Raw genomic sequence first — 15,681 nt, forward strand, 5'->3', positions numbered from 1 at the left:
CAGGAGGACGCGGATGCAAGTGTGGCGGAGAACAACATATTCTCTAAAAGCATTAGCAATAGTCTCGGCGGTTTTGTTAGGGATGGGTACTAGTTCACAGTGCCATGGCAAGCTATCCACCATAACAAACAGGTGTTTATTACCCTTCTGTAAGGTCGAGAACTTCGTTAATAGGTCGACAGACGTTCTCTCCCAGGGCTCCTTTGTAACGGGATACTTGATAGCGGGATTAGGACCAGTGACGGTACCTTTGTGCATGTACAACAACAACAACTACTACTACTACTACTACCACTATTACTACTACTACTACTACTACTACTACTACTACTACTACTACTACTACTACTACTACTACTGCTACTACTACTACTGTTCCTCCTGATCCTCCTTCTGCTCCTCCTCCTGCTCTTCTTCTATTCTTCCTTCCCGTCTCTTCCTCCTCTCCCTCACCTCACCGCCTCTCCACAAGGTCAGTTAGTGTACTTAAAAGTCTTCCAGCCTGGTCAACAAGCCATTCCTGCCAGCCTAGCCCAGTGGTGCGGTCACCGGTGAGTAGTCCAGTGTTGTCAGATACCGCTAATGGTGTTCCTGACGTTCCAGACACCACTTGTGGTATTCCTGCTGTGTCAGACACATCCAACGCTGACGTCAAGACGTCAGAAAGCATTAATGATTAAGGAGCATATTATTAACGTAATGAAGCACTTTATTATAATTATAGAAGGTCAACAGGTGCAGTGGTTGATCTCTGAGCTGCTCCCTGGTGTAGGTGACGGATGAAAGTAGTTGTGTTGGTAGGGTCATGGTGGTGGTGTTTAATATTGCAGTGTAGTGGAGGTGTTGGTGAGCAGTGTTGGTGGTGGTGATAATGCTGGAAAAGCAGGTAGGACAGATGGTGGTAGCTGTCCTGGTAGTGCAAGTAGAACAGATTGTGGTGGTGGTGATGGTAGTAGTGGTGGTGGTAGTTATGGTAATGGTAATGGCAATGGAGGTAGTTGTGGTGGTAGTGCAGTTAAACAAGGAGTGATGGTGGTAGTACCAGTGGTGGTGATAGTGAAGGTGGTGGTGGTGGTGGTGGAGATGTAGGTCGTAAAGCAGGTAAAACAGATGGTAGTGGTGGTGGTGGTGGTAGTGCAGGTAGAACAAGTGTTGATGGTGGTAGTAGTGGTAGTGGTGGTGGAGGTAGTGGTGATTGTGGTAGTGGTGGTGATTGTGGAAGAGGTGGCGGCAGTGGTGATTGTGGTAGTGGTGGTGGGATTGGTGCTGGTGGTGCAAGTAGAACAGGTGGTGCTGGTTGTTTTAGTGGTTGTGGTAGAACAGATGGTGGTTATTGTGGCAGTTGTGGTTGTAGTGCAGGTAAAACAGATTGTGGAGGTGATAGTGGTGATAGTAGTGGTGGTGGTAGTGATGGTGGTAGTGGTTTTGGTGGTAGAGCAGGTGGAACAGGTGGTGGTAGTTCAGGTGGAACAGATGGTGGTGTTGGTGGTGGTGGCAGTGGTGGTGATAGTGGTAGTGGTGGTGGTGGTGGTAGTGGTAGTAGTGGTGGTGGTAGTGGTAGTGGTGGTAAGGCAGGTAGAACAGGTGATAATGGTGTTGGCAATGCAGGAAGAAGAGAGGGTGGTGGTGGTGGTGGTGTTGGTAGTGGTGGTAGTGATGGTGGTCGAAGTGGTAGTGGTGGTACTGTAGGTAGAGCAGGTGTTAGCGGTGGTGGTAGTGCAGTTAGAACAAGTGGTGGTGGTGGTGGTGGTAGTTTTAGTGGTGGTTGTGGTTATAGTGGTGATGGTAGTTGTATTGGTAGTGGTTGTGGTGGTTTTGGTGGCAGTGGTGGCCGTGGTGGTAGTGATGGTGGTAGTTTTAGTGGTGTTAGTGATGGTAGTTGTAATGGAAGTGCTAGTGGTGGTAGTGATGGTGGTAGTTTTAGTGGTGTTAGTGATGGTAGTTGTAATGGTAGTGGTGGTGGTGGTGGTGATGGTGGTGGTGGTGATGGTAGTGGTGGTAGTTGTGGTGGTAGTGATGGTAGTGCTGGTGGGTTTGGTAGTGGTAGTGATGGTAGTGGTGGTGGTGGTTTTCGTGGTGGTGGTGGCGCTAGTGGTAGTGGTGGTGTTGGTGGCTATGGTGGTGGCGGTGGTGGTAGTGGTGGTAGTGGTTGTGGTAGTGGTGGTGGTAGTGGTGGGGGCGGTGGTGGTATTGGTAGCGGTGGTGGCAGTAGTGGTGGTGGCAGTAGTGGTGGTGGTGGTGGTGATGGTGGTGGCGTCGGTGGTACAGCAGGTGGAACAGTTTGTTGTGGTGGTGGTGGTGGTAGTTCAGGTAAAACAGATGGTGGTGATGGTAGTGGTAGTGGTGGTGGTGACAGTGGTAGTGGTGGTGGTGGTAGTAGTGGTAATGGTGATGGTGGTGGTGTTAGTGGTGGTGGTAGAAGTGGTGGTGGCACTGGTAATAGTGGTGGTGGTAGCGGTGGTGGTGGCACTGGTAGTAGTAGTGTTGGTAGTGGTGGTGGTAGTGGTGGTGGTGGTGGCACTGGTAGTAGTGGTAGCGGTAGTGGTGGAAGGGCAGGTAGAGCAGGTGGTAATGGTGGTGGAAATGCAGGTAGACCAGGTGGTAATAGTGGTGGTAATGCAGGTGGAAGAGGCGGTGGTGGTGGTGGTAATGGTGATGGTGGTAGTGGTGGTAGTGGTAGTGGTGGTAGTGCAGGTAGAGCAGGTGTTAGTGGTGGTGGTGTTGGTGGTCCTTGAAGGATCCTGGGAGGGTCCTCGGATGGTCCTGGGTGGGTCTTGGGTTATCCACCCTGGATAACACGTGGCAGGAGGGTTACCACCCTGGATATCCCATGGTAGGGAGGGTCATCCACACTGGGTAACCCGGGGTAAGGAGGGTTATCTACCCAGGATAACCCGGGGTAGGGAGGGTTAACCACTCAAAATAACCCCGCGATGAGAGTGTTAGCCACACAGAATAAACCAGGGTAGGGCAGGTTATTCATCTAGGATAAGCCAGGTCAGTGCGTCAGCGAGGAATGTCTGTCTTATTTACAATGTGGTCCTTTAATTTTGTCCCTAGGATGCCTTTCACACCAGTTGATTAACACCCAAGTACCTTTTTACTGCGAGGTGAACAGAGGCAGCAGATGTAAGGTGACTTGTGCCCAGGTACCAACTTCTAGGTAAACAGTGAAAGCAGGTGTAAGGAGACTAGCACCCAAGTACCTACCTACTGCTAGGAACCTGTCAATAAATTCTCCATATATAAAAAAAATGTCAAACACAAACATCTCAACAAGGTTGAAAATAATTCTTGTGAGACCGTCATCTTAAAAAGTCAAACGTTATCATCATTTAGATGGAGCTATCTCTCGGATTTACAAAGGTGTGGTGTGAATACATTAGTCCCTGCACGTCTCATGAAAAAAAGAGAGAAAACGGCACCTACAACACAGAAAACGTGCGTACCCAACACAGAAAGCGGCTCCCACTACACAAAATGGCTCCCAGAACACAGAAAACGAGCTTTCTCAATACAGAAAAAAACTGCTGTCACAACATAGAAAACGGCTCCCACAACACAGAATACGGCTCCTACAACAGAGAAAATTACTCCCACATCACAGAAATGTGTTTCCTTATTTATAAACCTAGTTACATTTTCTCTGATATCTTAACACTGATGTCGGGACTTTCAAAACCAAAGATATTGTGTTTACACCGACTTTGGTATATATGTCGTCCCAAATGGGTAAAATTGGTCAATTAGCAAGAACTCATTTAAAATTAAGACCTTTGTAAAATTTTCCCTTATTCGTTTAAAGATACATATTTTTTTTTTCATTTATGTTGCAAAAATTAATTCTTTTGCATCAGAAGAACCTTAGACAACTTACCTAACCTTATTATAACAAGCGAAATTTAATTTAACCTAATTCAACTAAATAAATTTAAGATAAGTTTACAATAATATAATAATAAACGAACACAATGAAATACAGTAGATCCTCATAATAGACTGCAGTTACGTTCTGAATATACTGTTAGATAAATCTTTGTTATATAAAGTGAATAATTTATTCCTCATCCTCAACTGACATAGACAAAGATTTAAGCTATAGATCATATCTTCCTTTGTGGATTACACCCAAATTGCTATGAGAGTGACGTCCATCGAAGACACCACTAGACTCCAAGCGAACATCAACCAAATTTTCAATTGGGTCACTCAAAACAATATGAAGTTTAATAAGAGAAATTTCAACTACTCGGATATGGAAAACTTGAGGAAATTAAAACTCTATCAGGGTATACAACAAATTCTAATATTTCTAATATCTCGTGGCTGGAATACTGCTTTACACTAACTGCCCCCTTCAAGGCAAGCGAAATTACTGATCTGGAGAGTGTACAAATTACTTTCACGGCACTTTCGCTGTGAACGGTTAATGTCCCTTGATTTGTATTCCCCGGAATGCAAGCGAGAAAGATACATGAAAATATACACTTGGAAAATCCTAGAGGAATTAGTACCTAACTTGCTCTCAAAAATCACTCCCTATGTAAGCAAAAGACTTGGCAGGAGCTGCAACATTCTCCCCAATGAAAAACAGGGGTACCACGAGTACACTGAGAGACAACACAATAAGTGTCTCGGGACCAAGACTGTTCAACTGCCTCCCAGCATACATAAGGGAGATTACCAGTAGAACCCTGACGGTCTTCAAGAAGGCACTGGCTAGGCACCTAAAGTCAGTACCTGACCAACCGGGCTATGGTTCGTACGCCAGTTTGCGTGCGGCCTGCAGTAATAACCTAGTTGAACAGACCCTGATCCACCACGAGGCCTGGTCTCAGACCGAGCCGCGGGGGCGTTGACCCCCGAAACTCTCTGCTGGTATAGGTACATGTTTGTGAGATTTCTCCCCCAAAAATCCAAACAACTTTTTTATACACATAAGATCTTTCAAAAACAAAAGTGATAATGTTGTTTTTTGTAGCTAAAGAGCACAAATGTAATGGAAATAATGTGATTTACCTTAAATTGCAAAAAACTGCAAGTTTTACCTAATTGGCACAACATATACACATATATTTATATATCTTTGTCTGTGGAGACAAAGAACTTTGTCCTTGGAGGCAAAGAGGGGAATGTATGAGAGTATAGTTTTACCAACGCTCTTATATGGGTGTGAAGCATGGGTGATGAATGTTGCAGCGAGGAGAAGGCTGGAGGCAGTGGAGATGTCATGTCTGAGGGCAATGTGTGGTGTGAATATAATGCAGAGAATTCCTAGTTTGGAAGTTAGGAGGAGGTGCGGGATTACCAAAACTGTTGTCCAGAGGGCTGAGGAAGGGTTGTTGAGGTGGTTCGGACATGTAGAGAGAATGGAGCTAAACAGAATGACTTCAAGAGTGTATCAGTCTGTAGTGGAAGGAAGGCAGGATAGGGGTCGGCCTAGAAAAGGTTGGAGGGAGGGGGTAAAGGAGATTTTGTGTGCGAGTGGCTTGGACTTCCAGCGGGCATGCGTGAGCGTGTTTGGAAGGAGTGAATGGAGACAAATGGTTTTTAATTCTTGACGTGCTGTTGGAGTGTGAGCAAAGTAACATTTATGAAGGGGTTCAGGAATCCGGCAGGCCGGACTTGAGTCCTGGAGATGGGAAGTAGAGTGCCTGCACTCTGAAGGAGGGGTGTTAATGTTGCAGTTTAAAAACTGTAGTGTAAAGCACCCTTCTGGCAAGACAGTGATGGAGTGATTGATGGTGAAAGATTTTCTTTTTCGGGCCACCCTGCCTTGGTGGGAATCGGCCAGTGTGATAATATATATATATATATATATATATATATATATATATATATATATATATATATATATATATATATATATATATATATATATATATATATATATATGTATATATAGCATATATATATATGTATATATATAGCATATATATATATGTATATATATAGCATATATATATATGTATATATATAGCATATATATATATATATATATATATATATATATATATATATATATATATATATATATATATATATATATATATATATATATATATATATATATATGGCACCTTGGCCAGAGAGAGGTTGTGGGCATCCTGCTCTGTGATTTTGGCACAATATCGTCCAATCAAGAACACCTACCAGGATTATCATCAACAGACTGGTGTGTGAATATCTGCTGCTCGTGTTGGAAAGGGCCAGAAGACTCCGCATTTCGTCTCTTCCTTCAGAGTCAAGAAAAGTGTTGGGTATGTGAATTCAGTGAGGGAACATAACAGTCACCATGGGTAGGAGAGGTCGGTGAGGGGCGGCCTCATGGAGGAGGAGGAGGAGGCGGAGGTTGAGGAGTAAAACTGTGTCCCCCCCTTTCCCCTTCCCCAAACAGGCGCATACACCGTGTGCTCGTGTTACAACAATGGAGTGTTTATTCACCGTGTGTATAGTGTATATAGTGTATAGTGCATAGTATGTGCATGGTATGTGCATAGCATATGTAGTGTATAGCGGTGTGTCGTTTATAGTGGAGGCTGTGCACAGAGCATAGTGGTGTATAGTAACAGGTGCACAGAGCATTGTGGTGTATAGTGACTTGTCCTGGGAGGGAGTGAGTGCCTTACTCCGCCTCATCACACATCTTCCACTCCTCCCTTTCCTCCACCGCCCACCACAAGGACGGGAGACCCCTCTCCTCCCCCCACTACTGCCATGAACTACATGGGGTATTTTCCCTTCAGCATGGGCTTACCACACAGTTTGAGGTATGGCAGATGATGAAGCCAGCCAGCCACAAAACAGGGAAACAGTGCACCCAACAATGAAAGAGGCACATGTCAGGTGTGTGGAGAGTTTCGTGCACGCAACAGGGATGGCCGCATTCGTGCACACAATGGTGTGCAGGATCACATATGCTCCCAGCAGAGAGCAGCCCACAGCCTCCACAGGCAGATGACAATTCTAATGGCAACCTCCTCACTTGCGATAACCTTCTGTTGGCATTTAAATCCATTGCTAGCAGTACCCTATTCCACATCCCTAAAGTGGCTCGCCCATATGCAGCAGGGAAATTCACAGACCTTCTTAAGCAGGTGAATGGAGGTTCCACCTACTTAGAAGCCCGAGGCACCATCCAAGCATGGCGCAACCTACTCCTGTTCAGCAATGTCTGTCTTGCAGTTCCTGAGAGACGAGGCAAACTGCTAACCACATCAATTATCAAGGCAGTGCGCAACTACCCAAGAACAGATAATTGTGTCCCTCTGCCCCATCATCGCAGGAATCACAGAGGTAGACCCAAGAAAAGTCCCACTGAAAACGAGAAAATTTGCGCACAGGTTAGCAAAATAATCGAAGGTAACACAGTGGGAGCAATCCGAATAATTACAAGTGACGACACTGTAGCCCCCAAAGATGAGACCACGGCCCAAGCACTAAGAGACAAGCATCCAACAAGGGACATCATAGCCATCAACAACAACCCTGAGGAAGACCCCAACATTGAACAAATAATTTTGCCAGAATCGGAAGTCTATAAGGCGATTGTGTCATTTCCAGCAGGATCTGCAGGAGGTTACACTGGAATTCGACCTCAGCACCTCAAAGAGATGGTAAATCCAGTACTCGGTGCATCTGCATCAATTCTTCTCACCGAGTTAACAACTTTCGTCAACAACTGCCTGGCTGGGCGAATCCCAGAAGAAATTAAACCTTTCTTTTTTGGAGCCTCACTATGTGCTTTGAAGAAGAAGGATGGGGGAATCAGACCCATTGCAGTTGGAAACATTCTTCGCCGTCTCGTTGCCAAAGCAGCAGTAAGAAACATTCGCCTAGAAGCTGCCAGTTTACTCCAGCCACACCAACTGGGCTTTGGGGTCTCTCAAGGCAGTGAAGGTGCAGCTCATGCAGCAAGGGCCTACATCAGGGACCTACCTGAAGACATGGCCGTAGTCAAACTTGATTTTAGAAATGCCTTTAATATGGTGAAGAGAGACGCTGTCTTGCCAGCTGTTCGGGATCGGTTCCCCAGTCTTTTACCCTTCATTTCAGCCGGCTACAGCAAACCCACAATTCTTTTGTTTGGAGAACATGAAATTCTCTCATCAGAGGGTGTTCAGCAGGGTGACCCACTAGCTCCACTTCTCTTCTGCTTGGCAGTAAGAGAACTAACTTCCAGCCTACACAGCGAGCTCAACATCTGGTACCTGGATGATGGCACTCTGGCAGGTACTGAAGAGTCCCTGGAAGGGGACCTACAACTGGTGAAAACACAGGGAGAAGAAGACTTGGGACTCATCCTCAACCCCTCCAAGTGTGAAATCATCACAGCGAACCAGGAAATAATCAATGCTGTGCGATGAATCCTCCCAGAAATCTCTGGTACCACTCCATCCAACAGTACCCTCTTGGGAGCACCGCTGGGTCACCAGGCCATTGACACTGTTCTCAAGGACAAACTGAATGACCTGATGATAATGGAGGAGGGAATAAGCGATCTTGATGCCCATGATGCTCTGTATCTCCTCACAAGGTGCCTTACTATGCCAAGACTTCCTGAGGTGTACACCCTCTTTTGACAACCCAACACTCGACGAATATGACGCACACCTGAGGTCAACCTTTAAGAAGGCACTGAACCTGTCACTAGAGGATCAGCAATGGGATCAGGCAACCCTCCCAGTGCGACTGGGAGGTATAAGGGTGCGCAAAGCAACGCATGTTGCTTTACCTGCTTTTCTGTCTTCATATTTGGCTTCCAGTACATTAGTCAAGAAAATTGTTCCTGAACGCTTGAGAGACGTGGTAGGAGCTCAAGACCCCAGGTTTACTGAAGCAGCGATTCGGTGGAACACCCTTACACATTCCTCCAGTAGACCAGCTCCTCCCAAAGAACACAAACAGTCCCACTGGGACAAACCGATCATGGAAAAAATCGCCAGCACAGTGCTCTCCAACACCTCAGGAAAGGACAAAGCTCGTTTCCTGGCAGTGAAGGCATCACACTCAGGAGATTTCCTGTTAACTGTTCCCAATTCCTCCTTGGGCACTCGACTAGACCCACAGGCCATTCGGATTGGTGTTGCTCGTCGCCTAGCCGCCCCCATCCTCAACGAACAAAGGTAGGGTGCAAGCTGATCAATTCGGACTTCATGGTCTCGTGTGTCACACAGCAGAAGGGAAGTATGCCAGACATGAGGAGGTCAATGACATCATAAAGAGAAGCCTCGCCACAGCCCGTTGCCCAGCTAGACGGGAACCCCAAGTGCAGAGGTCTGACGGAAGTCAAAATCGTCCTGATGGAGCCACCATGCTACCTTGGAAGGATGAAAATTACATTGCCAGGGACTACACCTGTGCCACCACATTGGCAGATACCTACTTACCATACTCCGTAGTGGAAGGGGGTGGAGCTGCCAGCCACAGGGAAACCCAGAAGATCCGCAAATATGAGGACCTTCCCTCTTGCTATAACTTCATCCCAATAGGGTCGGAGACCCTTGGAGCAGGGGGCAAGTGTGCTCTAAAGTTCCTCAAAGAGCACAGGGCGACCAGCTTCCTCTTTCAGAGACTCAGTGTTGCGATCCAGAGAGGAAATGCCTGCAGCATTCTGGGCACATGGCCCACTGCAGGGAAGCTGGACGAAGTATTAGAGATGCAACTCTGAGTTACCTATGTTGTTTTACTTTCTATTGTTTCTTTGTGAATGTTTTGTCAATGTATTTTGTCTTTAAATAAAATATATATTAAATATAGGGGGTGGTAGGAGAAAATTCTCAAACAGCTTCAGGGAGAACCTTGAGTTTTCCCAGAAGCAAGTTTATTCTTTTCTCTGAGGATGAGGGTCTCCAAGACAGTTCTAGAGGTGGTACCTCCCTATATTATATTATATTATATATATCTATATATATATATATATATATATATATATATATATATATATATATATATATATATATATATATATATATATATATATATAGTGAGAGAGAGAGAGAGAGAGAGAGAGAGAGTTAGAGCTAAAGAAGGAGTAGCAATAATGTTGAAGGATAAGCTATGGCAGGAAAAGAGGGACTACAAATGTATAAATTCAAGGATTATGTGGAGTAAAATAAAGATTGGATGTGAAAAGTGGGTTATAGTAAGCGTGTATGCACCTGGAGAAGAGAGAAGTGTAGAGGAGAGAGAGAGATTCTGGGAAATGTTGAGTGAATGCGTGGGGAGTTTTGAATCAAGTGTGAGAGTAATGGTGGGTAAAAATGTTATGGAGGGAGTAGTAGGTAAATTTGGGGTGCCAGGGGTAAATGTAAATGGGGAGCCTTTAATTGAGCTATGTTTAGAAAGAAATTTGGTAATTAGTAATACATATTTTATGAAAAAGAGGATAAATAAATATACAAGGTATGATGTAGCACGTAATGAAAGTAGTTTGTTAGATTATGTATTGGTGGATGAAAGGTTGATGGGTAGGCTCCAGGATGTACATGTTTATAGAGGGGCAACTGATATATCGGATCATTATTTAGTTGTAGCTACAGTTAGAGTAAGAGGTAGATGGGAAAAGAGGAAGGTGGCAACAAGAAGTAAGAGGGAGGTGAAAGTGTATAAACTGAGGGAGGAGGAAGTTCGGGCGAGATATAAGCGACTATTGGCAGAAAGGTGGGCTAGTGCAAACATGAGTAGTGGGGGGGTTGAAGAGGGTTGGAATAGTTTTAAAAATGCAGTATTAGAATGTGGGGCAGAAGTTTGTGGTTATAGGAGGGTGGGGGCAGGAGGAAAGAGGAGTGATTGGTGGAATGATGAAATAAAGGGTGTGATAAAAGAGAAAAAGGTAGCGTACGAGAGGCTTTTACAAAGCAGAAGTGTTATAAGAAGAGCAGAGTATATGGAGAGTAAAAGAAAGGTGAAGAGAGTGGTGAGAGAGTGCAAAAGGAGAGCAGATGAAAGAGTGGGAGAGGCACTGTCAAGAAATTTTAATGAAAATAAGAAAAAATTTTGGAGTGAGTTAAACAAGTTAAGAAAGCCTAGGGAAAGTATGGATTTGTCAGTTAAAAACAGAGTAGGGGAGTTAGTAGATGGGGAGAGGGAGGTATTAGGTAGATGGCGAGAATATTTTGAGGAACTTTTAAATGCATTGACGAACCAGTCAATGCAGGAGTTTACACTATACCCTGTGGAGGCTGCGACAAGATTTACGTAGGTGAAACAGCCAGAAACCTCGACACCCGCCTCAATGAACACATTTACGCATGTAGGAACGATAACCTGAACAACGCCAGTGTACAACACCGAAATTCCTCCAGTCATCTCATGAAATTCAGAGACGCCCAATTAGTGATCAAAGAAACTAATTTCCGCAGACGTAAGTGCCTCGAATCAGCACTGATCGCTGTTTCGAATACAATTAAACAAAACAACGGCAGCTTCACCATCTCCGAAGTCTTAGCAAGAATCCTCCTGAAAACAGTAAACCCTGCCATCACATAGTCTCTCCTGTTATACTACACAAAGCACAGAGAGTGAACACTGAAACAAGCTGCCTCATTCCAGTTTATATTTGTCCAACCTATTTTTTATGTTACCCAAGTAATAGCTTTTATATCCTTTTACTCATGTACGAATTAATTGCTTTACCATATTGTATTACTTTTGTCACTACTACTACTACTACTACTACTACTACTACTACTACTACTACTACTACTACCACTAGTGAATATCGAAATGGTACCTCACTAGTATTCACCTCACTCTGAGCCTTTATATACCCTCTGTGTCCATGTATTGTTTGTAATGGCTTGATAAAGCTCCTGGAGAGCGAAACGTTGCCACAATAAATGTCACATTAGTTGCACTTGTGTCCTTTTACTTTACATACTTATATTTCACCCAAACTTCATCCTCCCTTAGTTTATAAACTCTCACCTCCCTCTTACTTGTTGCCATTTTCCTCTTATCCCATCTACCTCTTACTCTAACTCTAGCTACAACTAGATAATGATCCAATATATCAGTTGCCCCTCTATAAACGTGTACATCCTGGAGCCTATCCATCAACCTTTTATCCACCAATACATAATCTAACAAACTACTTTCATTACATGCTACATCATACCATGTATATTTATTTATCCTCTTTTTCATAAAATATGTATTACTTATTACCAAACCTCCTTCTACACATAGCTCAATTAAAGGCTCCCCATTTTCATTTACCCCTGGCACCCTAAATTTACCTACTTCTCTACAACATTTCTACCCACTTTAGCATTAAAATTCCCAACCACAAGTACTCTCACACTTGGTTCAAAACTCCCCACGCATTCACTCAACATTTCCCAAAATCTCTCTCTCTCCTCTATACTTCTCTCTTCCCCAGGTGCATATTAACTTACTATAACCCACTTCTCACATCCAACCTTTATTTTACTCCATATAATCCTCGAATTAATACATTTATAGTCCCTCTTTTCCTGCCATAGCTTATCCTTCAACATTATTGGTACTCCTTCTTTAGCTCTAACTCTGTTTGAAACCCCTGACCTAATCCCATATATATATATATATATATATATATATATATATATATATATATATATATATATATATATATATATATATATATATATATATATATATGTGTGTGTGTGTGTCGTGCAGAATATGCAAAACTGGTCAATTAGCAAGAACTCATTTAAAATTAAGTCCTTTCTAAAATTTTCTCTTATACGCTTAAAGATATATTTTTTTCACTGATGTTGATGTAAAAATATATAATTTTGCACCTAAAGGAACTTAGAAAACTTACCTAACCTTAAACAACAATCGAAATTTATTTTAGCCTAACCCAAATAAATATATTTTAGATTTGTTTACAATAATTAAATACTAAACAAACACAGTGAAAAAAAAAATTTTTCCGTTAGGTTCAGAATGATTTTGGCGAAATTATTGCATACACAAATTTTCACTTGTCTTATATGGCAAGAAGAGCGTTGCTATTTAAGCCAAGATCGCAAGTTCTGCCTATTCGGCACGACATATATATATATGTGTGTATATATATATATATATTTTTTTTTTATTTTTATTATCACACCGGCCGATTCCCACCAAGGCAGGGTGGCCCGAAAAAGAAAAACTTTCACCATCATTCACTCCATCACTGTCTTGCCAGAAGGGTGCTTTACACTACAGTTTTTGAACTGCAACATTAACACCCCTCCTTCAGAGTGCAGGCACTGTACTTCCCATCTCCAGGACTCAAGTCCGGCCTGCCGGTTTCCCTGAATCCCTTCATAAATGTTACTTTGCTCACACTCCAACAGCACGTCAAGTATTAAAAACCATTTGTCTCCATTCACTCCTATCAAACACGCTCACGCATGCCTGCTGGAAGTCCAAGCCCCTCGCACACAAAACCTCCTTTACCCCCTCCCTCCAACCCTTCCTAGGCCGACCCCTACCCCGCCTTCCTTCCACTACAGACTGATACACTCTTGAAGTCATTCTGTTTCGCTCCATTCTCTCTACATGTCCGAACCACCTCAACAACCCTTCCTCAGCCCTCTGGACAACAGTTTTGGTAATCCCGCACCTCCTCCTAACTTCCAAACTACGAATTCTCTGCATTATATTCACACCACACATTGCCCTCAGACATGACATCTCCACTGCCTCCAGCCTTCTCCTTGCTGCAACATTCATCACCCACGCTTCACACCCATATAAGAGCGTTGGTAAAACTATACTCTCATACATTCCCCTCTTTGCCTCCAAGGACAAAGTTCTTTGTCTCCACAGACTCCTAAGTGCACCACTCACTCTTTTTCCCTCATCAATTCTATGATTCACCTCATCTTTCATAGACCCATATATATATATATATATATACATATATATATATATATATATATATATATATATATATATATATATATAAAATAAATTGTTCTTGTTATAATAAGGTTAGGTAAGTTTTCTAAGATTCTTTTGGTTGAAAATTAAAAATTTTTACATTAACATTAATGAAAAAAATATATCTTTAAACGAATAAGAGAAAATTTCAGAAAGGACTTCATTTTAAATGAGTTCTTGCTAATTGACCAGTTTTACATATTCGGCACGGCATATATATATATATATATATATATATATATATATATATATATATATATATATATATATATATATATATATATATATATATATATATATATATGCAAGAAATTCGCGAGAGCATGCGAAATATACACAAACACTGATCTCTGGCTGAAGGAGACTCGCACCTACGAACCTTAGGACAAGGTACGCAGTGCTTTACCAATCTACCCACACTGGACCAATACCTTGGCGTGTAGCATCCGCTACACGTTTGATCCAAGGCAGCCAGCTATCAGGGAGAAGGCTTACAGCTTTTCATCTCATCCCCTGCATGCATCAGCCTTACTAGAGATTTGAACAATGCAAGGAATTCGCGAGAGCATGCGAAATATACACAAACACTGATCTCTGGCTGAAGGAGACTCGAACCTACGAACCTTGGAACAGGGTACGCAGTGCTATACCAAACTCACCACACTGGACCAATACCTTGGAGTCCAGCTTGCGCTAGACTTTGATCCAAGGCAGCCAGCTTTCAGGCTTACAGCTTTTCATGAAAAGCTGTAAGCTGGACTCCAAGGTATTGGTCCAGTGTGGTGAGTTTGGTATAGCACTGCATACCTTGTTCCAAGGTTCGTAGGTTCGAGTCTCCTTCAGCCAAAGATCAGTGTTTATATATATATATATATATATATATATATATATATATATATATATATATATATATATATATATATATTAATAATAACTTGACAACTTGTACAGACAGTGAGGTAGTCGAGTTTTTTGCACTAGTGACAAACTTGTCAAGACAATAATAGTGAGTGTAGAGGCGGCGAAGGTTAAACTTATTTCCAGGTTTGTTATGGTCACGTTTACACACATACCAAGTTTCAATTTTTGTAACGGGATAAAATATTTGTCGTCTGTTGTGTATGACCTTTAGTTTATTTCCTCTGTTGCTACTGTCTGTTGTGTTAGTTTATCGTTATCAAAGGCACTTGTTGATAGACACTTGGCCTGTGCTTTGTGTGTGTTACGTGACTTTCTGTTACGTGACTTGTTACGTGACCTGTTACACGACCTCCTGTTACGTCACCTTCTGTTACATGACATTCTGTTACGTGACCTTCTGTTACGTGGCCTTCTGTTACGTGAGATTCTCTCATGTGACCTTCTCTTACGTGACCTTCTCTTACGTGACCTGTTATGTGAACAATTTTGTTGAGAATTTATATTTTTGTAATGAACACAGTTGGTTTCTAAATATATATGTTAAATCATCGGTAACCTTCACACAGTAAACAGGTTTTATGTCTGCTACGTCCAGCTCTTCACGTACACACTCCAGTGTATACTCAATACATGAGACATGTGCACAAGCTGTGTATGTGCGTGTGTGTGTGTGTGTGTGTGTGTGTGTGTGTGTGTGTGTGTGTGTGTGTGTGTGTGTGTGTGTGTGTGTGTGTGTGTGTGTGTAATCACCTATTTGTGGTTGAAGGGGTCGATTCATTCCTCCTGGCCCTGACTCTTCACTGGTCGCTACTAAATCCACTCTCTCCCTGCTTCATGAGC

General features: G+C 42.9%; 1 protein-coding gene across 1 annotated transcript in view; it reads left to right on the forward strand.

The window, feature by feature from the left end:
- Window positions 1-494: 494 nt before the first annotated feature.
- Window positions 495-15,681, forward strand: part of LOC128692552 (glucose dehydrogenase [FAD, quinone]-like) — a 152,226-nt gene continuing 137,039 nt past the window's right edge. Inside the window, exon 1 of the mRNA XM_053781700.2 lies at window positions 495-551. The gene's annotated coding sequence lies outside the window, so the exon portion shown is untranslated. The remainder of the gene's footprint in view (window positions 552-15,681) is intronic.

The sequence above is a fragment of the Cherax quadricarinatus genome, chromosome 30, assembly GCF_038502225.1.
Source record: "Cherax quadricarinatus isolate ZL_2023a chromosome 30, ASM3850222v1, whole genome shotgun sequence".
Classification (NCBI taxonomy): Eukaryota; Metazoa; Arthropoda; class Malacostraca; order Decapoda; family Parastacidae; genus Cherax; species Cherax quadricarinatus.